General features: G+C 36.4%; 1 pseudogene; it reads left to right on the forward strand.

Moving 5' to 3' along the window:
* The first annotated feature begins 577 nt into the window (after positions 1-577).
* LOC712822 (ret finger protein-like 4A pseudogene) lies at positions 578-1,731 on the forward strand (annotated as a pseudogene).
* Positions 1,732-22,348: the final 20,617 nt, after the last annotated feature.

Here is a 22,348-nt window from a genome sequence, read left to right on the forward strand (position 1 = left end):
TATTTGAGTAGGCGGTTGAGTCACAAACTTTTTTTAGTTTTAATATGTTGTTTACATTATGAGTAGTCTAGATGGTGAGATTTTTTTCCTTCTATTATTTTAATAGTCTTAGACATTAAGATGGCTATTGTTGTAACCACCTGTAAACAGTGAGGCCAGTCTTTGGCTACTATATTCATTTTTTTAATTTAGGTATGTTACTAGTTGTAGGGTTGTCCCATGAGTTTGAGTGAGAACTTTAAGAGCTACTTCTTTTTTTTTGGTGACATATAAAGAGAAATTTTGTCTTGTGGGGAGGCTCAGGGCTGGAGTTTGTACTAGAGCCTGTTTTAAAGTTTTGAAGGCTGTTTTTGTTTTTGGTTTTTATTAGATGGGTGTTTGTCTTTTGAGTTTTTTTTTTATTAGGGTATAGAGTGGCCTGGTCATTTTATTGTATTTAGGAATTCACAGTTGGCCAAAGTCAGTGATTTTAAGGAATCCCCGTAACTGTTTTAATGTCGGCTCTAAGAGCTATACCCACTCACCACAGATTGTACTTGAGAGGCCCCAAGGAAGGGGAAAGTCTATTTGGGGAGCAATGGAGGAAATGCTGTAAGGCTTGTCTACCATCTACATGAAAACTACAGAGCTGTCTTTAAATTGTCTTGATGTGGGGGACCATAGACTATGGCGGCCCTTTAAAATAGCCATCGAGTGGTGACACCTGTCTAAACCCTGGAAGGCACCATGAACAGGGATCTTTTGGGCACCACCCCAAGTATATAAGGCTTCTAGAGATCTGAGTTGTCCACAGAAGCAGCTGGAGGCCAGGGGAGAAACTCCGGAAGGAGAGACTATTTGCCGTGGCTGAACACTTCAAACAAATCATTAGATGTCCTGTCTGTCTAAAAGATCTTGAAGAACCCATGCAGCCGAAATGCAGATATGTCTGCCGCCTTCAATGCCTCAATGCACTGCAGAAGGAGCCCGATGGGGAAGGTTTACTGTGCCGCTTCTGCTCTGTGGTCTCTCAGAAGAATGACATCAAGCCAAAGTACAAGCTGAGGGCGCAGGTTTCCATCATCAAGGAACTAGAGCCCAAGCTGAAATCTATTCTAACAACGAACCCAAAGATAAGGAAGTTTCAAGTGGATATGACTTTGGATGTGGACACAGCCAACAACTATCTCATCATTTCTGAAGACCTGAGGAGCTTCCGAAGTCGGGATTTCAGCCAGAATAGGAAGGAGCAAGCTGAGAGGTTCCACATTGCACTGTGCGTCCTGGGCGCCCCTTGCTTTACTTCCGGCCGCCATTACTGGGAGGTGGACGTGGGCACCAGCGAAGTATGGGATGTAGGCATTTGTAAGGAATCTGTGAACCAACAGGGGAAGATTGTGCTTTCTTCAGAACACGGCTTCTTGACTGTGGGTTGCGGAAAAGGAAAGGTCTTTGCCGCCAGCGGTATGCCTGACTCCTCTCTGGGTGAGTCCCCAGTTGCACAGAGTGGGGATTTTCCTGGATGTAGGTATGAGGTCCATTTCCTTTTACAATGTTAGTGATGGGTGCCATATCTACACATTCAACAAAATTTCTGTTAGCGAGCCATGGCGTCCAATTTTTGCTCATAAACGTGGAACTCAAGAGGATCAGACCTTCCTGAGTATCTGTTCTGTGATCAATCCAGCCAGTGCCAGTGCCCCAATTTATTCTGGGGAAAGTAAACAAACATTTGAACATAATCATCTATAGGAAGTTTCTGTGTGCCCATAGCCATAGCTAAGAACTTTTCTGCTAGATACACATAGGTACAAAGGGATAGAAGGGAAAGATCCATCATTCTGTAAACCATGAACAGAAAGCAGTTATATTAATTAGGGGGAAATTACATTTTACTCAAAGTTTGTCATGTTATTTTCTTTGGGGGCTTATGTTTATATTTCTGTTCAGTAAATATTTTTAAATTTCAAAAAAAAAAAAAAAAAGATTTCTAAATAAGGAATCTTCATCCGGCCTAGCGGGAATAACCTCGCTTGCAAGATGAGGAAAGAAGTCTAGCCCGGGGACATTAGGACCCAGGGGGCAGGGGTCAGAAGATGTGGCGGTCTCAGGCTCAGTAACCCTTTCAGGGGGAGCCCCTGGCGGGGCCGTGGTCTCAACCAGGAAATCTGGGAGACTAGAATATCCGCTGATAACTCCTGGGTGTACTTCGGGACCTCCACGGAAAGTGAAAGAGTTATGAACTGGATCCAGACTAACGGACATTCCCAGCCCCTGAGGGTCCGGGGTTGTTAGAGAGCGCTTTTTCGGACAGTCTGACACCAGTGTCTTTAGTCCAGCTGCCACGCTAATCGCCTTTAAGTGACCGAAAAGTTCCGGGTTTAGCCTCCGAATTATTTATTTATTTATTTATTTATTTATTTATTTATTTATTTTTTATTATTATACTTTAAGTTCTAGGGTACATGTGCATAACGTGCAGGTTTGTTACATATGTACACTTGTGTCATGTTGCTGTGCTGCACCCATCAACTCGTCAGCACCCATCAACTCGTCATTTACATCAGGTATAACTCCCAATGCAATCCCTCCCCCCTCCCCCCTCCCCATGATAGGCCCCAGTGTGTGATGTTCCCCTTCCCGAGTCCAAGTGATCTCATTGTTCAGTTCCCACCTATGAGTGAGAACATGCGGTGTTTGGTTTTCTGTTCTTGTGATATTTTGCTAAGAATGATGGTTTCCAGCTGCATCCATGTCCCTACAAAGGACACAAACTCATCCTTTTTGATGGCTGCATAGTATTCCATGGTGTATATGTGCCACATTTTCTTAATCCAGTCTGTCACTGATGGACATTTGGGTTGATTCCAAGTCTTTGCTATTGTGAATAGTGCCACAATAAACATATGTGTGCATGTGTCTTTATAGCAGCATGATTTATAATCCTTTGGGTATATACCCAGTAATGGGATGGCTGGGTGATATGGTACATCTAGTTCTAGATCCTTGAGGAATCGCCATACTGTTTTCCATAATGGTTGAACTAGCATCACGCTATCTGACTTCAAACTATACTACAAGGCTACAGTAACCAAAACAGCATGGTACTGGTACCAAAACAGAGATATAGACCAATGGAACAGAACAGAGTCCTCAGAAATATTACCACACATCTACAGCCATCTGATCTTTGACAAACCTGAGAGAAACAAGAAATGGGGAAAGGATTCCCTATTTAATAAATGGTGCTGGGAAAATTGGCTAGCCATAAGTAGAAAGCTGAAACTGGATCCTTTCTTTACTCCTTATACGAAAATTAATTCAAGATGGATTAGAGACTTAAATGTTAGACCTAATACCATAAAAACCCTAGAGGAAAACCTAGGTAGTACCATTCAGGACATAGGCATGGGCAAAGACTTCATATCTAAAACACCAAAAGCAATGGCAGCAAAAGCCAAAATTGACAAATGGGATCTAATTAAACTAAAGAGCTTCTGCACAGCAAAAGAAACTACCATCAGAGTGAACAGGCAACCTCCAGAATGGGAGAAAATTTTTGCAATCTGCTCATCTGACAAAGGGCTAATATCCAGAACCTACAAAGAACTCAAACAAATTTACAGGAAAAAAAACAAACAACCCCATCAAAAAGTGGGCAAAGGATATGAACAGACATTTCTCAAAAGAAGCCATTCATACAGCCAACAGACACATGAAAAAATGCTCATCATCACTGGCCATCAGAGAAATGCAAATCAAAACCACAATGAGATACCATCTCACACCAGTTAGAATGGCGATCATTAAAACGTCAGGAAACAACAGGTGCTGGAGAGGATGTGGAGAAATAGGAACACTTTTACACTGTTGGTGGGATTGTAAACTAGCCTCCGAATTCTAAGGAAGGACAGGACAGAATAGCAAGCAAAAGAGTTCCAGTCCTACTCATCACATGACGATCTAGATGCCTTTCCTGGAGATTCTCCTGGCTGGCTTGCCAAAATGTAACACCAAAGGTTCTTGCCTTAGCCACGCCAAAGATTTGGTGTGGCGGCAGCCCTCGGTGAGAGAGAGACACGGATGGGACCCAGAGAAAAAAAGCTGTAGTCTTTATTGAGCAGAGTGATCGTATAAAGCTTCCACAGCGTGGAAGGGGTCCCCAGCGGGTAGCCAGTGTTAGATTTTTTTGATTACTTTTTAAACTTTTTAAGGCAGGAAATACGTGCGGCGGAAAGATGTTGCCAGAGCAAAAGACAAAGACAAATAATATGTCTTAGATCTTGAGGAAAACCGGAATTTTAACTTAAGTTTTATTTACTTTATAACATTGGAGCGGCACGGCAAAGGAGACAGGATCTCACAGGATTTTCAAATTGTGTTTACAAGGAATTGGAATTGGGAGCATAGATAAGATCTGATGATCACAGAAAAACGGACTTTTAACATTCTTTTTAGTTTTAGGGGAGAGGGAAGGGAGAGAGGAAGAGCGGACACAGAAAAGCTTACAGCAAAAGTGTTGCTGTTTATAGTTTTCTTGAGAAAGAAAACACATATACAAATTCTAATGTTAGGAATATTTTAAGCATATATGTTCAATATTATTTATCCAGGATCAAAGTAAGTCCTGTTACAGGAAATGAGTGAGTTTCACAGCTTTCTGAGCCCCTACTCGACCCAGATAGCCCAGCTAGAACCTCCTCTCAGTTTCATATATATCTTAGGGGTTTTTTTCTCTGTGAAGAATGTCATTGATATTTTGAACAGGGATTGCATGCATCTGTAGATTGCTTTGGGAAGTATAGACATTATTAACAATATTGTTTCCTACAATCCATGAACAAGGAATATCTGTCCACTTTTTCGTGTCTTCCTCAATTTCTTCATCAATGTTTTGTATTTTTCATTTTACAGGTATTTCACCTTTCTGGTTAATTCCTAGATGTTTTATTTGATTTGCACCTATTATAAATGGGATTACTTTCTTCAGTTCATTTTCAGATCGTTTGTTGTCGGCACATATAATGATACTAATTTTTGTAGGTTGATTTTGTGTCCTGCAACTTTAATACATTTGTTTATCAGTTCTAATAGGTTTTTTGTGGAGTCTTTAGATTTTTGCAAATATAAGATCATATCATCAGCAAACAAGGATAATTTGAGTAGTTTCTTTCCAATTTGGATGCCCTTTATATCTTTCTTTTGTCTTCTTTAACTAGGACTTCAAGTACTATGTAGATTAACAGTAGTAAGAGTTTGAATCCTTTTCTGGTTCCTGAGTTTAGAGGAGAGGCTTTCAGATTTTTTTTTCCCTGTCAGTATTGTATTAGCTTTTGTTGTTTTGTATATGACTATTATTTGTTGAGGAATGTTTCTTCCATGACAATTTTTGTGAGTGTTTATTATAAAGGGATGTTGAATTTTAAAAATTAATAACAAAAGAAAATTACAAATATTCACAAGTTTGTGGAAATTACACAATACAATCCTAAATAAACAACAGATTAAGCCATAAATCACAGGAAAAAAAATAAAATACCTTTGAATAAATGAAAATAAGCCACAGCATGCCAAAATTTAAGGGATACAGTCAAAGTAGTACTTAGAGGAAATTTATAGCTTCTGCCTATATTTAAAAAGGAAAGATAACATCAAATCAATACCCTAGATTTTTATCTTAAGAAATTAGAAAAAGTAGCATAAACTAAACCCAAATTTAGTAGATGAAAGGGAATAATTATAACTCTTAGAGCAAAAATAAATGAAAACAGAATAGGAAAACAATTGGAAAAAATAAAACTAAATGTTGGTATTTAGAAACTTTCAGCAAAATTGAAAAATCTTTACCTAGACAGACCAAGGAAAAATGAGAGAAGTCTAAAATTAATGAGTTCAGGAATGAAAAAAATATATCACTATTAACCTTATAGAAATAAATAGTATTTTAAAGGAATATTGTGCACAATTATATGCCAACAAATTAGATAATCTAGATTAAATATACAAATACATAAACTACCAAAATTTATTTAAAAATAAATAGAATATATGAACAGATCTATAAAAATGAAGAGACTGAATTAGCAAATTTAGAAACTTCCCACAGAGAAAAGCATAAATCTACATGATTTTCCTAATTACTTCTACCAAATATTTGAAGAAAAATTAATATCAATTCTACACATTTTTTAAACTAGAAAAGATGAAACTTGAATTAATAAAATTGACAAAAATATCAAAAAATTGTATGCTAATATACCTCATAGCTATAGATAGAAAATGTTTAACAAAATATTAGAAAAATATATTTCAACAATATATTAAAATAATTATACAACATAATCTAGTGAGATTTATTCCTAAAATGCAAGCTTAGATTAACATCTGAAAATCAATTAATGTTTAACACTGTATTCACCAAAGAGAGGGCAAAAATCACATGATTATCACAATAAACAGAGAAAAATAATTTTTTAAAAATTGAATAAATTTGCACAATAAAAACGCTTAGCAAACTAGGACTAGAAGGGAACTTCCTCAACCTGGTGGAGGGCATCTGTAAAAAAGTGAGAGTTAACATCATAGTTAAAGTGGAAAGACTGAAAACATTGATCCTATGACAATGAGGAGCAAGACTAGGATTTCTGCTCTCACTTTCCATTCAGCCTTGTACTGAAGGTAAGGACAAAATAAATAAAAGACATCAGATAAAAAAAGAAGTCAAGGTATCTCTACTTGCTAATAACAAACTTGTATATAGAAAAACCCAGTAAATACACACATACAACTAAAATTAATAAATTTAGGACATTTATAGAGTACATTATCAGTGTACAGAAATCAATTGTATTTCTGTACAATAGCAACAAATAATTCAAAAATAAAATTAAGAATACAATTCTATTTACAATAGCATCAAAAAAGCATAGTTAAAAAATAAATGTTTAACTTATACTCTAAAAATTAAAAACAATTGTTGGAAAAAATTAAAGAAGAGCTAAATGTGTGGAAAGATGCTCTATGTTCATAGAATGGAAGATCTGATACTGTTAGATACTGTTAAGATAGCAATATTTTCCCAATTGACTTTCAGATTCAATGCAGTTAATATCACAGTTCCTCTTGTCTTTTTTTGCAGAAATTAACAAGACAATCTCTTTTTTCGTACATGCTCAAATTATTTATAAATAAATATGGTTAATTTATTTATAGATATGGTTAGTCATAAAATTTATATGAAAGTGCAAGGGATCCAGAATAGGCAAAACAATCCTGAAAATAAGAACAAAGTGGAAGACCCCCACTTATTAACTTCAAAATTTACTACTAAAGAAATAGATTGTGGTACTGGCATAGTGGTAGACAGTATAAATTAATGGATTAGATTTGAGAATCTAGAAATAACCCTAACATTTATGGTCAATTGATTTTCAAGAGTGGTGCCAAGACAATTCAATGGGGGAAATGTATTCTTCAATAAATGGTGCTAGAAAAAAACTGTATTTTCACAGGCATGAGAATGAAATTGAGCCTTTTCTTTATATCATATACAAAAATTAACCCAAAATAGATAATAAACCTGAATGTAAGGGCCAAAATTTTAAAAGTCTTAGAAGAATATATAGATGTTAATTTTCGATTAGGCAATAGTTCTTAAATATGACTCCAAAAGTATAAAATAAATAAAAATTGATAGATTGTATTTCATCAAAATTTGTAAAATATTATTCATTGGCTGGGTGTGGTGGCTCATGCTTGTAATCCCAGCACTTTGGGAGGTCTAGGCGGGTGGATCACCTGAGGTCGGGAGTTCGAGACCAGCCTGACTAACATGGAGAAACCCTCTACTAAAAATACAAAATTAGCCGGGTGTGGTGGCGCATGCCTGTAATCCCAGCTACTCGGGAGGCTGAGGCAGGCGAATCACTTGAACCCAGGAGGCAGAGTTTGTAGTGAGCTGAAATCGCGCCACTGCACTCCAGACTGGGCAACAAGGATAAAACTTCATCTCAAAAAAAAAAAAAAAAAAAATCATTCTTCAAAATCATCATGACTTGCAAATCACTTATCTGATACATGTCTGGAATCCAAAATTTAGAAAGAACCTTTAAAACTCAAAAACAAAATTATATATAAGGCAATTAAAAATAGATGAATTTAAAGATGTTCAACATCACTTTAGAGACAGGCATATCAAAACTACAATGAATTATTACTTCACACCTGACTATAATAGCTATATTTTATGTTATATGTGTATGAATGAATAATGTCTGAAATACATGTTATCTACATATACAATTGTTATAATAACAAGTGTTGCCAAGGATGTGGAGAAATAGGAATCATTATACATTACTAGTGGGAATATAAAATGTTTTTAGCCTTTTTAAAAAACAATATGGCAATTTCATAGAATGTTTAACTTCAGAGTTGCCATATAGCAAAACAATTCCCCTCTAAGTATATACTTAAGAGAAGTAAAAACATATGACCATAAAAAACTTATACATAAGTGTTCAGAGCAAAGCTATCATTCAGAATAACCAAAAAGTGTAACCAACCCAAATGTCCTTACAAAAATGACAAAAGCAAAATGTAATATATCCGTACAATGGAATATTATTTGGTAACATTCCATTGTAAAAGTAATAAAGTGATACATACTGCAACATGGATGAACCTTGAAACCACAGTTATTGAAAGAAGCTAAAAGCAAAACATCACATACTCTGTGTTTCCATTTATAGTTGGCCCTGCATATCTGTGAGTTCTGCCATCTGATAATTCAACTAAGCATGGATTGAAACTGTAGCTAGAGCTACGATGGTCATATTCATTCTGAACATATATACACCTTTTTTCTCATTATTATTCCATAAACAGTAAAATATAACAACTATTTATACAACACTTACACTGTATTAGGTATTATAAGTAATCTAGAGATTATTTACAGTGTATGGAACGATGTGCATAGATTATATGCAAACACTATAACATTTTATGTAAAGGACTAAATTATCCACAGATTTTAGTATCTTCATTGGTTCCTGAAACCAATCCCCCACAGATGCCGAGGGATGGCTGTATATGAAATATTCAGAACAGGTAAAGCCATAGAGTCAGAAAGTAGATTATTGATTACTAAGAGCTGTGGGGAGGGTCAGATAAGGAATGACTGCTAAAGTTTCAGGAATTTCTTTTCGGGGTGGTGAAGATATTCTGGAATTAGATAGTGGTGATGGTTGCACAGCTGTTTGAATACACTAAATTTCACTCAATTGTATACTTTATAAGGGTGAATATTATGATATTTAAATTATAACTCAATATGCTTTTTATTCAGAAAACAATATGTTGGTGATATGCATATAAAACACAATGTTTATAATTTTAATACATTATAAATATGCAAATTATTGCCATTATTATAGCTATATAAAGTACTCCAGAGTAAGTGGTTAACTTGAGATAAGCAATTTAATCTAGGTCATTATTTACTTAGTTTTGTGATGTGTGTTTAATGTGAAAAATTGTTGTGACAATGATCGTAACTTCAAATAAACTATTAAATAGTGAGTTGAGTGATGAAATACATAAACCATTATTACTATGATACTCAAAGTAGTGCAGTAAATATTCATAGACATTATAAATGCTGAAATTGGTAAAATTCTGACAGATAACAGACAAAAGTAAAATTTGTCCCCCATGGTATAGATTTGGTGGCTATTGTAGTGTTAACAGAGGGTATCCATTAGTAACACTATAAATTGTGGCATCTGTTTATTTCTCATTTGCCAGGACTCTATTTCTTTATGGTCTTCTATTTTATGGTTCACTATCTGAAGTGAAGGTGTGTTTTCATAAATAATGAAAACCGTCAATCACATTTACATTCCAGGCTACAATTGCATGCTGCCTTAGTATTTTAAAATGGGCAACAGTCATTCAGAAGTTTTCTTACAGGACTATGGAATTGGTTTAGCATATTGGAGGTCAACTCACAAATTGCCTTAGTGTCAGAAACGTATCCATAAAAAATGCCTCAAAACTCATGGAATTGGGCTACTGGACAAAAAGACAAAAATAATGTAATTCACTGCCATAAAAACTGTTGGTAATAGGAATAGCTGTTAGTAAGTTGCAACTGACAGCTATGAAAATTTGATCCAGGGGGGAAGCTACATGGGGTAGTAAGTAAGAAAATTCGACTAGGTTTCAAGACACCTGGGTTCCAGTCTGGGTTCTGCCAATTACCAGTTGTGTGACTTAGGTACTTCCCTTTCTTGCTGGCACAGTCTACTCATCTGTCAAAGGAAGATTTTGAACTAAAGATTTCTGAATTAGTTCCCAACTAAGAATACAAAATATGTTTTAAAAATATTATGTCACTTTCTACAAAGGAATAGAAGGAGCAATGCCCTATGCTACTCAGCATTACTTCCTTAAAAAGTCAGAGAGAAAACTGGGAAAGAGGAATATTCTTCCTTCCCTTCCTTGACAAATTGTGATGGACCTGAGAGGGATTGTTAAAGAGTGAATTTTTAGAGAGTCTTGTGCTATTGCCACCATGTCTTTGCCTCTCTCTTGTTCCCTTTTTAAGGTGTAGTGCTATTAAACTTCTGAGAAGAAGAAAAGAGGTAAGCAAGACCTGCCCCTGGCAAAATTTTGAAATAAAATATTTGTCTCTGCTTCCTATGTTTTTCCTTTCTGGGGCTCTTTGTCATATCTAATCTTTTTTATTCTAGTGCCTCATCTTTTTCCAGCACTCTCCCCAAGAAAAGCTCTCAGTTTGTTTTTCTATTCTACTTCTAAGTCACTCTTCTTTATATTCTCAGCATGGATTCTCATCATGGAAACAAAAGACATGACTCATGGCATCTTTAAGGGATAATATTCAGCTAGTATTCATGCATATAGTTCTATCAATAGCTGATAAAGTATTAAATACTTCTGCACTAGTTGGCAAATACCCACTTGTCTTAGCACCCTACTGTTGTACGGGCCACCAAGGCTCTTCTCCTGGAAAACTGAAACTCCCTAGGATACATCAACAATAGGGTAAATGCTCGTCAGGTCAGGCAAGTTTCAGAATCCAGATCTAGATTTATTTTCTATGCCAGATCCTTTCTTTGAGTAAGTGTCTTCACCTTGCCTATGGTTAATTTTTTAAAAAAATTTTAAGTTCAGGGGTATGTGTACAGAATGTGCAGGTTTGTTACATAGGTAAACGTGAGTCATGGGGGTTTATTGTACAGATTAGTTCACTAACCAGGTATTAAGCCTAGTATCCATTAGTTATTTTTTTCTTATCCTCTCACTCCTCCCACCCTCCACTCTCCAGTAGGTCCCAGTTTGCATTGTTCCCCTCCATGTGTCCATATGTTCTCATCATTTAGCTCCCACTTGTAAGTGAGAACATGTTTTATTTGGTTTTCTGTCCCTGTGTTAGTTTGCTGAGGATAATGGCCTCCAGTGCCATCTATCTCCCTGCAAAGAATATAATCCTGTTCTTTTTATTGCTGCAGAGTATTCCATGGAATGTATGTACCACATTTTCTTTATCCAGTATATCATTTATGGGCATTTAGGTTGATTCCATGTCTTTGCTATTGTGAATAGTGCTGCAGTGAACATATGCATGCATGTGACTTTATAATAGAACAATTTATATTCCTTTGAGTACATACCTAGTAATGGGATTATTGGGTCAAATGGTATTTCTATCTCTAGATTTTTGAGGAATCTCCACACTGTCTTCCACAATGTTTGAACTAATTTACACTGCCACCAACACTGTAAAAGCGTTCCTTTTTCTCTGCAACCTCACCAGTATCTGTTATTTTTACTTATTAACAATAGCCATTCTGACTGGTGTGAAATGGTATCTCATTGTCATTTTTATTTGCATTTCTCTAATGAACAGTGATGTTGAGCTTTTTTCCATATGATTGTTGGCTTCATATATGTCTTCTTTTGAGAAGTATCTGTTCATAACCTTTGTCCACATTTTAATGGTGTTTTTTCTTGTAAATTTGTTTAAGTTTCTCATAGATGCTGGATATTAAACCTTGGTCAGATACACAATTTGAAAATTTTTCTTTGATTCTATAAGTTGTCTGTTCAATTGGCCAGATGTAAGCCATATCCTACAACGGAATTGTGTAGGTGGTGTGTTCACCTCTCTGACCCCTATGTCTATCTCTCATTTTGTCATCAGATGGCACCTACTTTATGATGGGAAGCTCAGGTCATATAGTAACTTGGTGGCCCATGGTAAAGAGCCCATTCTCTACACAGGCCCAGTAACAGGCCAGGAACTATTGTACATAAAAAGAGTAGTTATCTACAGAGGATGACGAGGCTTTGTCTCAATATCCTAGGAGTCAGCACTGAGATTTACCTATACGTGCCTGATAAAGGATTCAAACAGCATCTCTATTGGCCTTTGACATGGTCAAGCACAATTGAGTCTCCTCCTCCTTCTTCTTCTTCCTCCTCCTCCTCCGCCGCCGCTTCTGCTGCTGCTGCTGCTGCTGCTTCTTCTTCTTCTTCTTCTTCTTCTTCTTCTTCTTCTTCTTCTTCTTCTTCTTCTTCCTCCTTCTTCTTTTTTTTTTTTTGACGGATTTTTGCTCTCTTATTGCTCAGGCTGGAGTGCAGTGGCATGATCTCTGCTCATTGCAACCTCCGGTTCTGGGTTCAAACGAATCTCCTGCATCAGCCTTCCAAGTAGCTGGGATTACAGGTGCCCGCCACCATGCCAAGGTAGTTTTTTGTATTTTTAGTAGAGACGGGTTTTCACCATGTTACCCAGGCTGGTCTTGAACTCCTGACCTCAGGTGATTCACCTGCCGCAGCCTCCCAAAGTGCTGGGATTACAGGCGTGAGCCACCACACCCAGCCCGACTCTTCTTGATCATATGAACCAAGTGGCAGTATGGTTTGCATAGCAGCCTGGATATTTTGCAGAACCTTATTTTGTTTTGACCCCCACTGAAAACTAGTAACTTTTTGGTTTACCCAGTGGATAGGTTCAATGTCACCATAGCCATTGCCAAATACCTCTACCATGATAAGTCACTGCTCAAATATTCTAATTATGAATCACTATGTGGGCCCTGGAATTCAAGCAAATCTATTACAGTAGCCATTTGACATTGAGAAGACATGTTATTTTTTCCACATCTTTTCATTGAGAGGAGATATTCTGGTAGTGGACCTAAGAGGAATCCCTCAATTTTGCTTTTACATTTATTTTTATTACTTTATCTTCTTACTTTTAGCAGTAGGAAAATATTAGAGGTACATTGGAGCAACACACTATTAGGAAGTAGAAGTTTAGCATACAAGCATATATATAAGGTAATTACAGGCCCTCACAACTTTTCTCTCTGGCCCAAATAATTTTGTATGCTTATGCATTAAATTAAACAAATTTTATTCTAGATGTTTCAATTTCAAAAGAAAACAAATAAAGTAAATAAAATTAGAAACCTAGAAACAGAAAGGAAAAAAGCACTTTAATTTGCACTATTTTCTACCTTAAATTTTTCATCTATAATCTATCTATATTTTAACATATGTAACTAATTTTTTATTAAGCTAAATTCAAAGACACATTTCTTGAACATATTCTCTGAAGAATCACCTGACCAAATGCAGCTGTTATGTAACCAATGTCCTTGGAATCAAATGAAAGGCATATATTAATCTTCCAAATATTTTGCACTTGACAGTTCATGACAGGTTACATGTCTCATGTTCTGCTGAGCATCATTTTTGAATATGACATTTTTGTTATTGAAAGATAATTTAATTTTTTTACAAATTAAAGGATAAAATAATTTTTAATCTTTTGTCCAAAATAACTATCAGAACACTTCGTGTAATACTATGACTATACATCAAATGTGTCCCTAGACCATTTATAATTTGGAGACTGCCATTTGAATATTAATACTACAAGCAAAAGTAAATGACGTAATGGTTTCATTTGGTGGAATTTGGTGGCCAAATTTGAAAAATTTAGTAAGTTCTAAAAGAGGGAAATTGATTAAATAAATAACATGATGTATGCTACTGAAGCACTGCCTCTGGTAAAGATTAGGGTAGTAACTACTGTGGGATTCCAAAATTCTTTTCCAAAATATGTCAGCCTACAAAAATAGAGTTTCTTTTTAAACCATTCCAGACTAATAAAAAGGAAGTCATGTTTTTTAGGCTGGTGAGTTCTTTAGGTGAATTTCTAAAAGCAACACATGGAGCTTCTGACCACCTTGGAAATTCAATGCTCTGAGTAGCTGGCTAGCCTTGGGTTGGGGTTGACTTGCTTCATCTTTAAATTTCCAAAATTGTCTACCAAACTTTCTTGGAAAGAAGACTGTATGTAGCAGGGCAGTAAACAAGCCAACATGTGCCCAGTGAGGCAGATAATGAAAGATGATTTTCAGTTGTAAACATCTTAAGTATTGAATTGGAAGCTTAGAATATTTCCTTAAAACAGATCTTGTTCCTGTCATATTCCAATATTTTAGTCAAGTGACATTTCCTTTTTTTCTTTAAGAATCATTGGTCCCATTACTTTCCAATATACTATGTGCATATGTCATTAATATGGGTGATTTATAAAAGTAAAAATTAATGAGAAACATTTCTTACAAAATACAGTCTAAATTTTACTGTTCAGATTGTTTCAACCTCTATGCAAATAAATGTTTTATTAGGGAGAATGCTTCTTTAGGCAATGTCATCCTCCCAGACTCCACCTGTTGAATTCTATCCGTATTTTATGGACCAGATTAAATTTCAATTATTCCATGAAATTCTACCTGGTAGGTTCTTGCTTTCTCTCGACCATTCCCATCCCATATATCTAACTCTATGGCAGCTACTAGAGATTTTGTATACTAGATTAATAGAACTAGAAGATAGTGTTAATTGATATATTTGCTAAGCTCATACTGTATACTATTCATTTTACCTATATTAAATACATTAGACACACGTTTAAATACATTAGACATAGTATAATATTATTCAGATTTAAGAAAATAAAAAAATACATCCATAGAGGTTAAGAAACTTTATGAAATGTCACAGAGCTTGTATGCCAAGATACCTGGATTTAAATCTAAAATGCTCGTGTCCCTTATCCTATTCCATATTTATTAAATTATATTTCAATATGCTCTGGGTACATAGAGGAAGAATATCTTACCAAATAGAGGGAAGAAAATAAGTTTATCAGTGGAGTCTTTCTGGAAGTTGAGAAATGTACAGACTTATTAAGGTGCTATATTGTTTCTCAGTCATCCTTAGATCTTGTGAGTAGCAGGTGCTTAATAAATACTCTCTGACTCAGATCAAATGGTGCTGTTTTTCTCCCCATGTTTTTCACTGAGATGTTTGACGTTTTATTTTCTTTTGAGCATTTTTTCTCTATATACATTGATTAATATGCATTTTCAGTCTTGTAGAAAATGCCAACTGAGGTTAACAACTGCCACAGTTGTTATCTTTGTACCCCCAAGCAACTCAAGTAACCTGTTGTAGATATAGCAAATCGGCACTCAGTGTTCATCCCAACCACTTTCTAGTGTGCAATCTTATATTACAGAGGCTGGAAAGTTAAAAATAATTTATAAACAACAGTAAGATAGCATTAACTATTAGACTGATTAAAATCTAAAAATTGAGAATTAACAATTACTGACAAGAATGTAGACAGAAACCTTTTTTTTGTGGGAATGCAAAATGGTATGGCTACATTAGAAGGCAATTTGGCAGTTTCTCATAAATTGAACATTATCTTACCATATGACCCAACATTCCCACACTCCTATGTATTTAGCCGAGGTAATTGAAAACTTAAGTCTACAAACAAACTGAAAATAAAACCTATTAATAGTACTTTTATTCTTTATTACCAAAAATGGAAGCAACCAGGATATCCTTTAGTAGGTGAAATTGGAGATATTGCTATTCAGTAATAAATAGGAATGAACTATCTGTGCAATGGACTACTACTCAGCAATAAAAAAGAATAAACTATCAATCCATATACAAATCATTGAATATTAAATGCTTATTTCTAAGTAAAAAAAGACAATCTGAAAATTCTACATTTTCTGTGATTTTATTCATGTCATTCTGGAAAAGGCAATACTATAGAAAGTGAAAACAAATGAGTTGTTACAAAGTATGTGAGGAAGAGAAAATGTATTACAGAAGGAAGTATACGAGACTTTTTAAAGTAAGAGGATGAATCTTTGTGAAATAGTGAAGGTATATACATTATAATATGTATTTGTCAAAACTTATAGACTTTTATAGCACCATATTGTGAAACTTAAGGTAAGTAAACTCTTGAAAAAATCAATTAGGAGTTCAGGGGATACAAAGATTGAATGTGGAATTCAACAAAAGTGTCTACGTGTATATAATATATGTAGAGACAAGCTCTGTGAAGGACATGGAGGAAAACAGGTGCTGACCTAAGTAACTTTGAAAGTCAATACAAACTGAAAATTAAAAATAAAAGGAACTGGCAGCCGGGCGCGGTGGCTCAAGCCTGTAATCCCAGCACTTTGGGAGGCCGAGATGGGCGGATCACGAGGTCAGGAGATCGAGACCATCCTGGCTAACACGGTGAAACCCCGTCTCTACTAAAAATACAAGAAAATTAGCCGGGCGAGGTGGCGGGCGCCTGTAGTCCCAGCTACTCGGGAGGCTGAGGCAGGAGAATGGCGTGAACCCGGGAGGCGGAGCTTGCAGTGAGCCGAGATAGCGCCACTGCACTCCAGCCTGGGGCACAGAGCAAGACTCCGTCTCAAAAAGAAATAAAAATTAAAAAAAAAAAAAAAGGAACTGTATATAAGCAGTGTACTCTAGGTTGTAAAGTTGTTTCTCACAAACGTATAGATTAACAACTCTGAAACCAATATATATTTATACTATAATTTAACATATAAGCAAATGTCTGGAAGATGGTAGACATGCCATTTATTGCTGTTGGACTAAGAGTTTGCATACAAGCAAGGTTAGTGGCTAGAATGATATATGTGCTAATGGTTTAGAGTTGGAGACATTAATATGTTTAGTGTAATAGAGATACAGATAATTATGCATATAAATATTTATAGATACATTTATAAACACAAGTATGGTCATATGTGTAAATATTTCCTTCCGTGTCAGCTGAGAGGTCCTAGAAGCAACTGCACACCAATATTAACTACCACATCTAGCACACGGATATTAGTTTTTAATACTAAAAGAAACTGGAGACAGAAAATCAGAAAGACGGTGAAATCAGATGTCTCAGGCTCCATTTGTCACAAATAAATTTCAACTGCTAACTATCCACACACCATAACATCCTTTAAAACCCCAATACTTGGAAATAAGTCTAAGATAACCACATTATTCACAGAAATGAGTGGATTCCAAATTAGACCATGTCACCCATATTACACCCTCAAGTTGGAATAAAACCAAATGGAGAGAATTTTCCTGGGTGCTTAGTATCTACAGGGGAAAATGAAAACTGAAGGCAGTTATCTAGCTTCCCTAATACTCCAAGACACTTCCCAGAAATCCCAATCTAATCTCATTTCAGTAAGTACTCTAGGAGAAGCAGCACTAAAGGAAACACTAGAAAAAAAAATGGCATCACTAAACTGCCTGGAATCAGGCAGAAACAAAGAGGGCACAGGTCATAGTGACCTATGCATGGATTTGACGGTACATCTGTATTTTTGTTAGCTATAATGCCTGAGGGCAGGTACCAACTAACCTCGAAGGTCACCTGCAAAACTGAACTGGTCACCTTCAGAAGCACAGAGAGAAATTTGACCAAGTTTGAGTACTTAGACTGCTAGTCTACACACCCAGCCTGAGGACTCACCCCAATGACCACTCAAGCATGAAGACACCCACCTGTTACCATTGTTAAGCAGTGTAAGCACTAGACTTGTTTCATCCAGGAAGTCAAGCAGTGGCTTCACTCAGCAATAAAACATCCTCCCAACAACTCTGTTCAGGCAGGGAAACAGAAGCAGAGGATATAGACTGGCTTGACCTGGGATGTCAAGCAGCTACAATCAGCCAAAGAGTCACCCAACAATTTCACCCAGACAGGGATATTTTCATCTATGTTCATTTTGGAGATTCATAGAGACTAGACATGCTCTACTCAGGAAGGAAAACAGCAACTCAATGCAGCTAAAAGTCTATACCATAGCTCCATCCTGACGGGAATACAATTATCAATTGTGCATTTTTAAGGAGCATAGTCCCTGGCCTTATCTTTGCTGAGCAGCAAACTCTGCTTAACCTCAGAGCCCAGCCTGAAGTACTGCCCAACTACAAACCTCAAATAGCCAAATGGCCCAGCCAGGGAATGTCTCCTGTGAATGGTATTACCATAAACCATTGAAGTATCCACTCAGCAGCTCCATATGATAGGCCAGCCCAGCCAGTGGTCTCAGCAGACGGCAGAGCCCAGCTATCAGCTCTCCCAAACATCAGAGCAATGACAGAGGCCCAGCGAACTAGAACACTCACAGCAAGTTCTGTGTACCTGGGATTGTCACCAACTGGTCCTTCCAGAATCACAGACTTGTTTAAACAGTAAATGTTTATCCTTTCAAAAAGAATACCTGTAAGGCCAGAATATATATATATGACTTCTTATATATTCAAGCAATAATGAAAGAACACAGGAATTGTGAAGAATCAGGGAATCATGACATCTCCAAAAGAAACTAATAAAGTTCCAATAATGGAACTCAAAGAAATTGACATCTATAACATGAATGACAAGGAAATTAGAATAATAAAAATATAGAGGTCCAGTAAACTACAAGAATATATAGACAGATAATTTTATTAAATTTGAAAAAACATACATGAACAAAGCAAGAAGTATGACAAATAAGAACAATAAAAAGATACAATTTTTAGAGATAAAAACTACAATTACTAAACTAAAAAATTTCAATAGAAATATTTGACATCAGTCATGATCAAGCAGAAGACTCAGTGAGTTGGAAGACAGAACATTTGAAATTATCCTGTAATAGGAGCAAAAAGACAAGCAATGAAGGAAAAAAAAATAAAGAAAGCCAATGGGAATTATGGGAGACCATTGAGAGCCAAAACCTTCAAAAATAAAGGTTGCAACAGGAGAAGAAAGATTAAAAAAAAAAAAAAAAAAAAAAAAGACAGCAGAAAGCATATTTTTAAAAAAATGACTGAAAACTTTCCTAATCTGGGGACATATTCTAATGCTAATATCCAGGTACAGGAAGCACAGGGATCTCCAATCAAATTCAACCCAAAGCGGAATTCACCAAAACACATAATACTGAAACACAGAATACTAAAATCAAAAACCAAAGACAAGTCTGGGTGTGATGGCTCATGCCTGTTATTCCAGCACTTTCGGAGGCCAAAGTGAGAGGATTTCTTGAGGTCAAGTGTTTGAGACCAACCTAGACAACAAAGTGAGACTTCATCTCTACAAAAATTTAAAAATGGCTAAGCACAGTGGTATGCACCTGTAGTCCCAGCTGCTTGGGAGGCTGAGGTGGGAGGATCACTTGATCCTGGGCAATTGAGGTTGCAATGACCCATGATTGCAACACTGTACTCCAGACTGGGAGACAGAGTGAGACCCTGTCTCAAAAAAAAAAAAACAAAAAACAACAACAACAAAAAAAAACTTATGAGAGCAGCCAGAGATAAGAAACATGTATCATAAAAAATTTTTCAATATAACTACCAATGGATTTTTTAGAAGAAATGTATAGGCCAGGAGAGAGTGGGATTATATATTAAATATAATTAAAGAAAGAAAAAAATTACAACAAAGAATGCTTTATTGAGCAAAGCTGTCTTTCAGAGCAAAACATTCCCAGACAAAAATAAAAAAACTAAGGGAGTTTATCACCTCTATACCTGCCTTACAAGAATTACTAAAGGAAATTCTTTAAACTGAAACAAAAAACCTGATAATAACAGAAAAATCATGAGAGCACAAATCTCAGTGGCATAAGTAAAGCAGAGCCTTATTCATAATACTCCAGGATTATAATAATAATATATTCCTAGTAAGAGAATTAAAAATAACTACTAATAATATGTTAAGCCAAAATAATTGTTAACAGATATACTCATAAACTGATGCGGATTCTGACATCAAAACATAAATTGTGTGTAAATAAAATTTGTTGTTTTTAATCAAAGTTAAATTGTTATCAGCATGAAATAAGCTATTGTCATTATAAGATACTCTATGTAAACTTCATAATGACCACAAAGCAAATCTCTTTAGTAGGAAAGTACCAAACAAATACAGACATGATTCAAAGCATAGCAGTGGAGAAAACCATCAAACCATAAAGAAAGAATAAAAAGAGAAACAAAAAAATTTCTGCAAAACAACTAGAAAACAATTAACAAAATGATAGTGGTAAGTTTTTATGCATCATTTAATAAAAAGACATAGGGGCTAAATAGATTAAAAAAATAGGATCCAACTCTATGCTGCATACCATGGGTCTATCTGAATTTTAAGGACATACATAGACTGTACATAGAAGAATGGAAAAAGATATTCCACTTATATTGAAATCAAGAGAAAAGAGGTAACTGTGCTTATATAAAAAAATAAACTTTAAGTGAAAAATCATTTTAAAAAACACAAAGAAGAGCATTATACAATAATAAAGGAGTAAACTCTTCAAGAGGCTATTAGTTGATTTTCACATTTCTATGAAGAAATACCTGACACTGGGTGATGTATAGAGAAAGTAGGTTTAATAGGCTCTTCATTCAAAAGGCTGTACAGGAAGCATAGCGGCTTCTGCTTCTGGGGAGGCCTCGGGAAGCTTCCAATCATGGCAAAAGGCAAAGGGGGAGCAAGACATCTCACACGGTGGAAGCAGGAGAATAAGACAAAAAGAGGAGACAGTTCTGCACACTTTTAAACAGTCAGATTTCATGAGAAGTCACTCATGATTATAAGAGCAGTACCATGGTGATGGTGCTAAACCATTCATGAGAAAGCTGACCCCATAATCCAATCATTTCCCACCAGGGCTCACCTCCAAAATCAGAGATTATAATTTGACAGATTTGGCAGGGACACAGATCCAAGTCAAATTATTCTACTCCTAGCCTCCCAAATCTCATGTACTTCTTACATTGCAAAATACAATCATGCTTTCCAAACAGTTCCCCCAAACTCTTTGTTTCTCTTTTTCTTTTTCTTTTCTTATTTTCTTTTTTTTTTTTTTTTTTTTTTTTTTTTAGATGAAGTTTCACTCTTGTTGCCTAGGCTGGAGAGCAATGGCACGATCTTGGCTCACCACAACCTATGCCTCCCAGGTTCAAGTGATTCTCCTGCCTCAGCCTCCTGAGTAGCTGGGATTACAGGCATGCACCACCATGCCCGGCTAATTTTGTATATTTTTAGTAGAGACTGGGTTTCTCCATGTTGATCAGGCTAGTCTCGAACTCCCAACCTCAGGTTATCCAGCATCCTCAGTGTCCCAAAGGGCTGGGATTACAGGCGTGAGCCACCACACCTGACCCAGTTCCCCAAACTCTTAACTCATTACAGCATTAACTCAAAATGCCAAAGTCCTCAGTCTCATCTGAGACAAAGCTAGTCTTTTCTGCCTATGAGCCTGTAGAATAAAAAACAGGATAGTTGCACCCAAGATACAATGGGGATAGAGGCATTTGGGTAAATATTCTTATTCAAAAAGGAAGAAATTGGCCAGAAGAAAAGGACTGCAGACCCCATGCAAGTTTGAAACCCAGCAGTGCAGTCATTAAATCTTAAAGCTTTGACTTTATGTCCCACATCCAGGGCACAGTAGTGTGAAGGGTAGGCTCCCAAGACCTTGGACAACTCCGCGCTTGTGGCTTTGCAGGATTTACCCCCTGTAGCTATTCTCATGGGATGGCATTGACTCTCTGCAGCTTTTAGGAGTGCAGGGTGCAAGCTGCTTGTGAATCTACCATTCTGAGGTCTGGAGGATGGTGGCCTTCTTCTCACAGGTCTACTAGGCATTGTCCCCAAGGCGACTCTCTGTGGGGGCTCCAACCCAATATTTTTTTTCTCCATATTACTCTACTAGGTGTAGAACCTAGTAGAGCTTCTCCATGAGGGCTCCACCCCTTCAGCAGAGACTGAACATCTTGGCTTTTCCATACATCTTCTGAAATCTATGCAGAGGCTCCAAAGCCTCAACTCTTCCACTCTGTGCACTTACAGGCTTAAAATCACAGTAAGTGCCAAGGCTTATGACTTAACAGTCTCTGAAGCAGTGGCCCAAAGTCTACCTGGGCCCCT

This window comes from Macaca mulatta, chromosome X, assembly GCF_049350105.2.
Source record: "Macaca mulatta isolate MMU2019108-1 chromosome X, T2T-MMU8v2.0, whole genome shotgun sequence".
NCBI lineage: Eukaryota > Metazoa > Chordata > Mammalia > Primates > Cercopithecidae > Macaca > Macaca mulatta.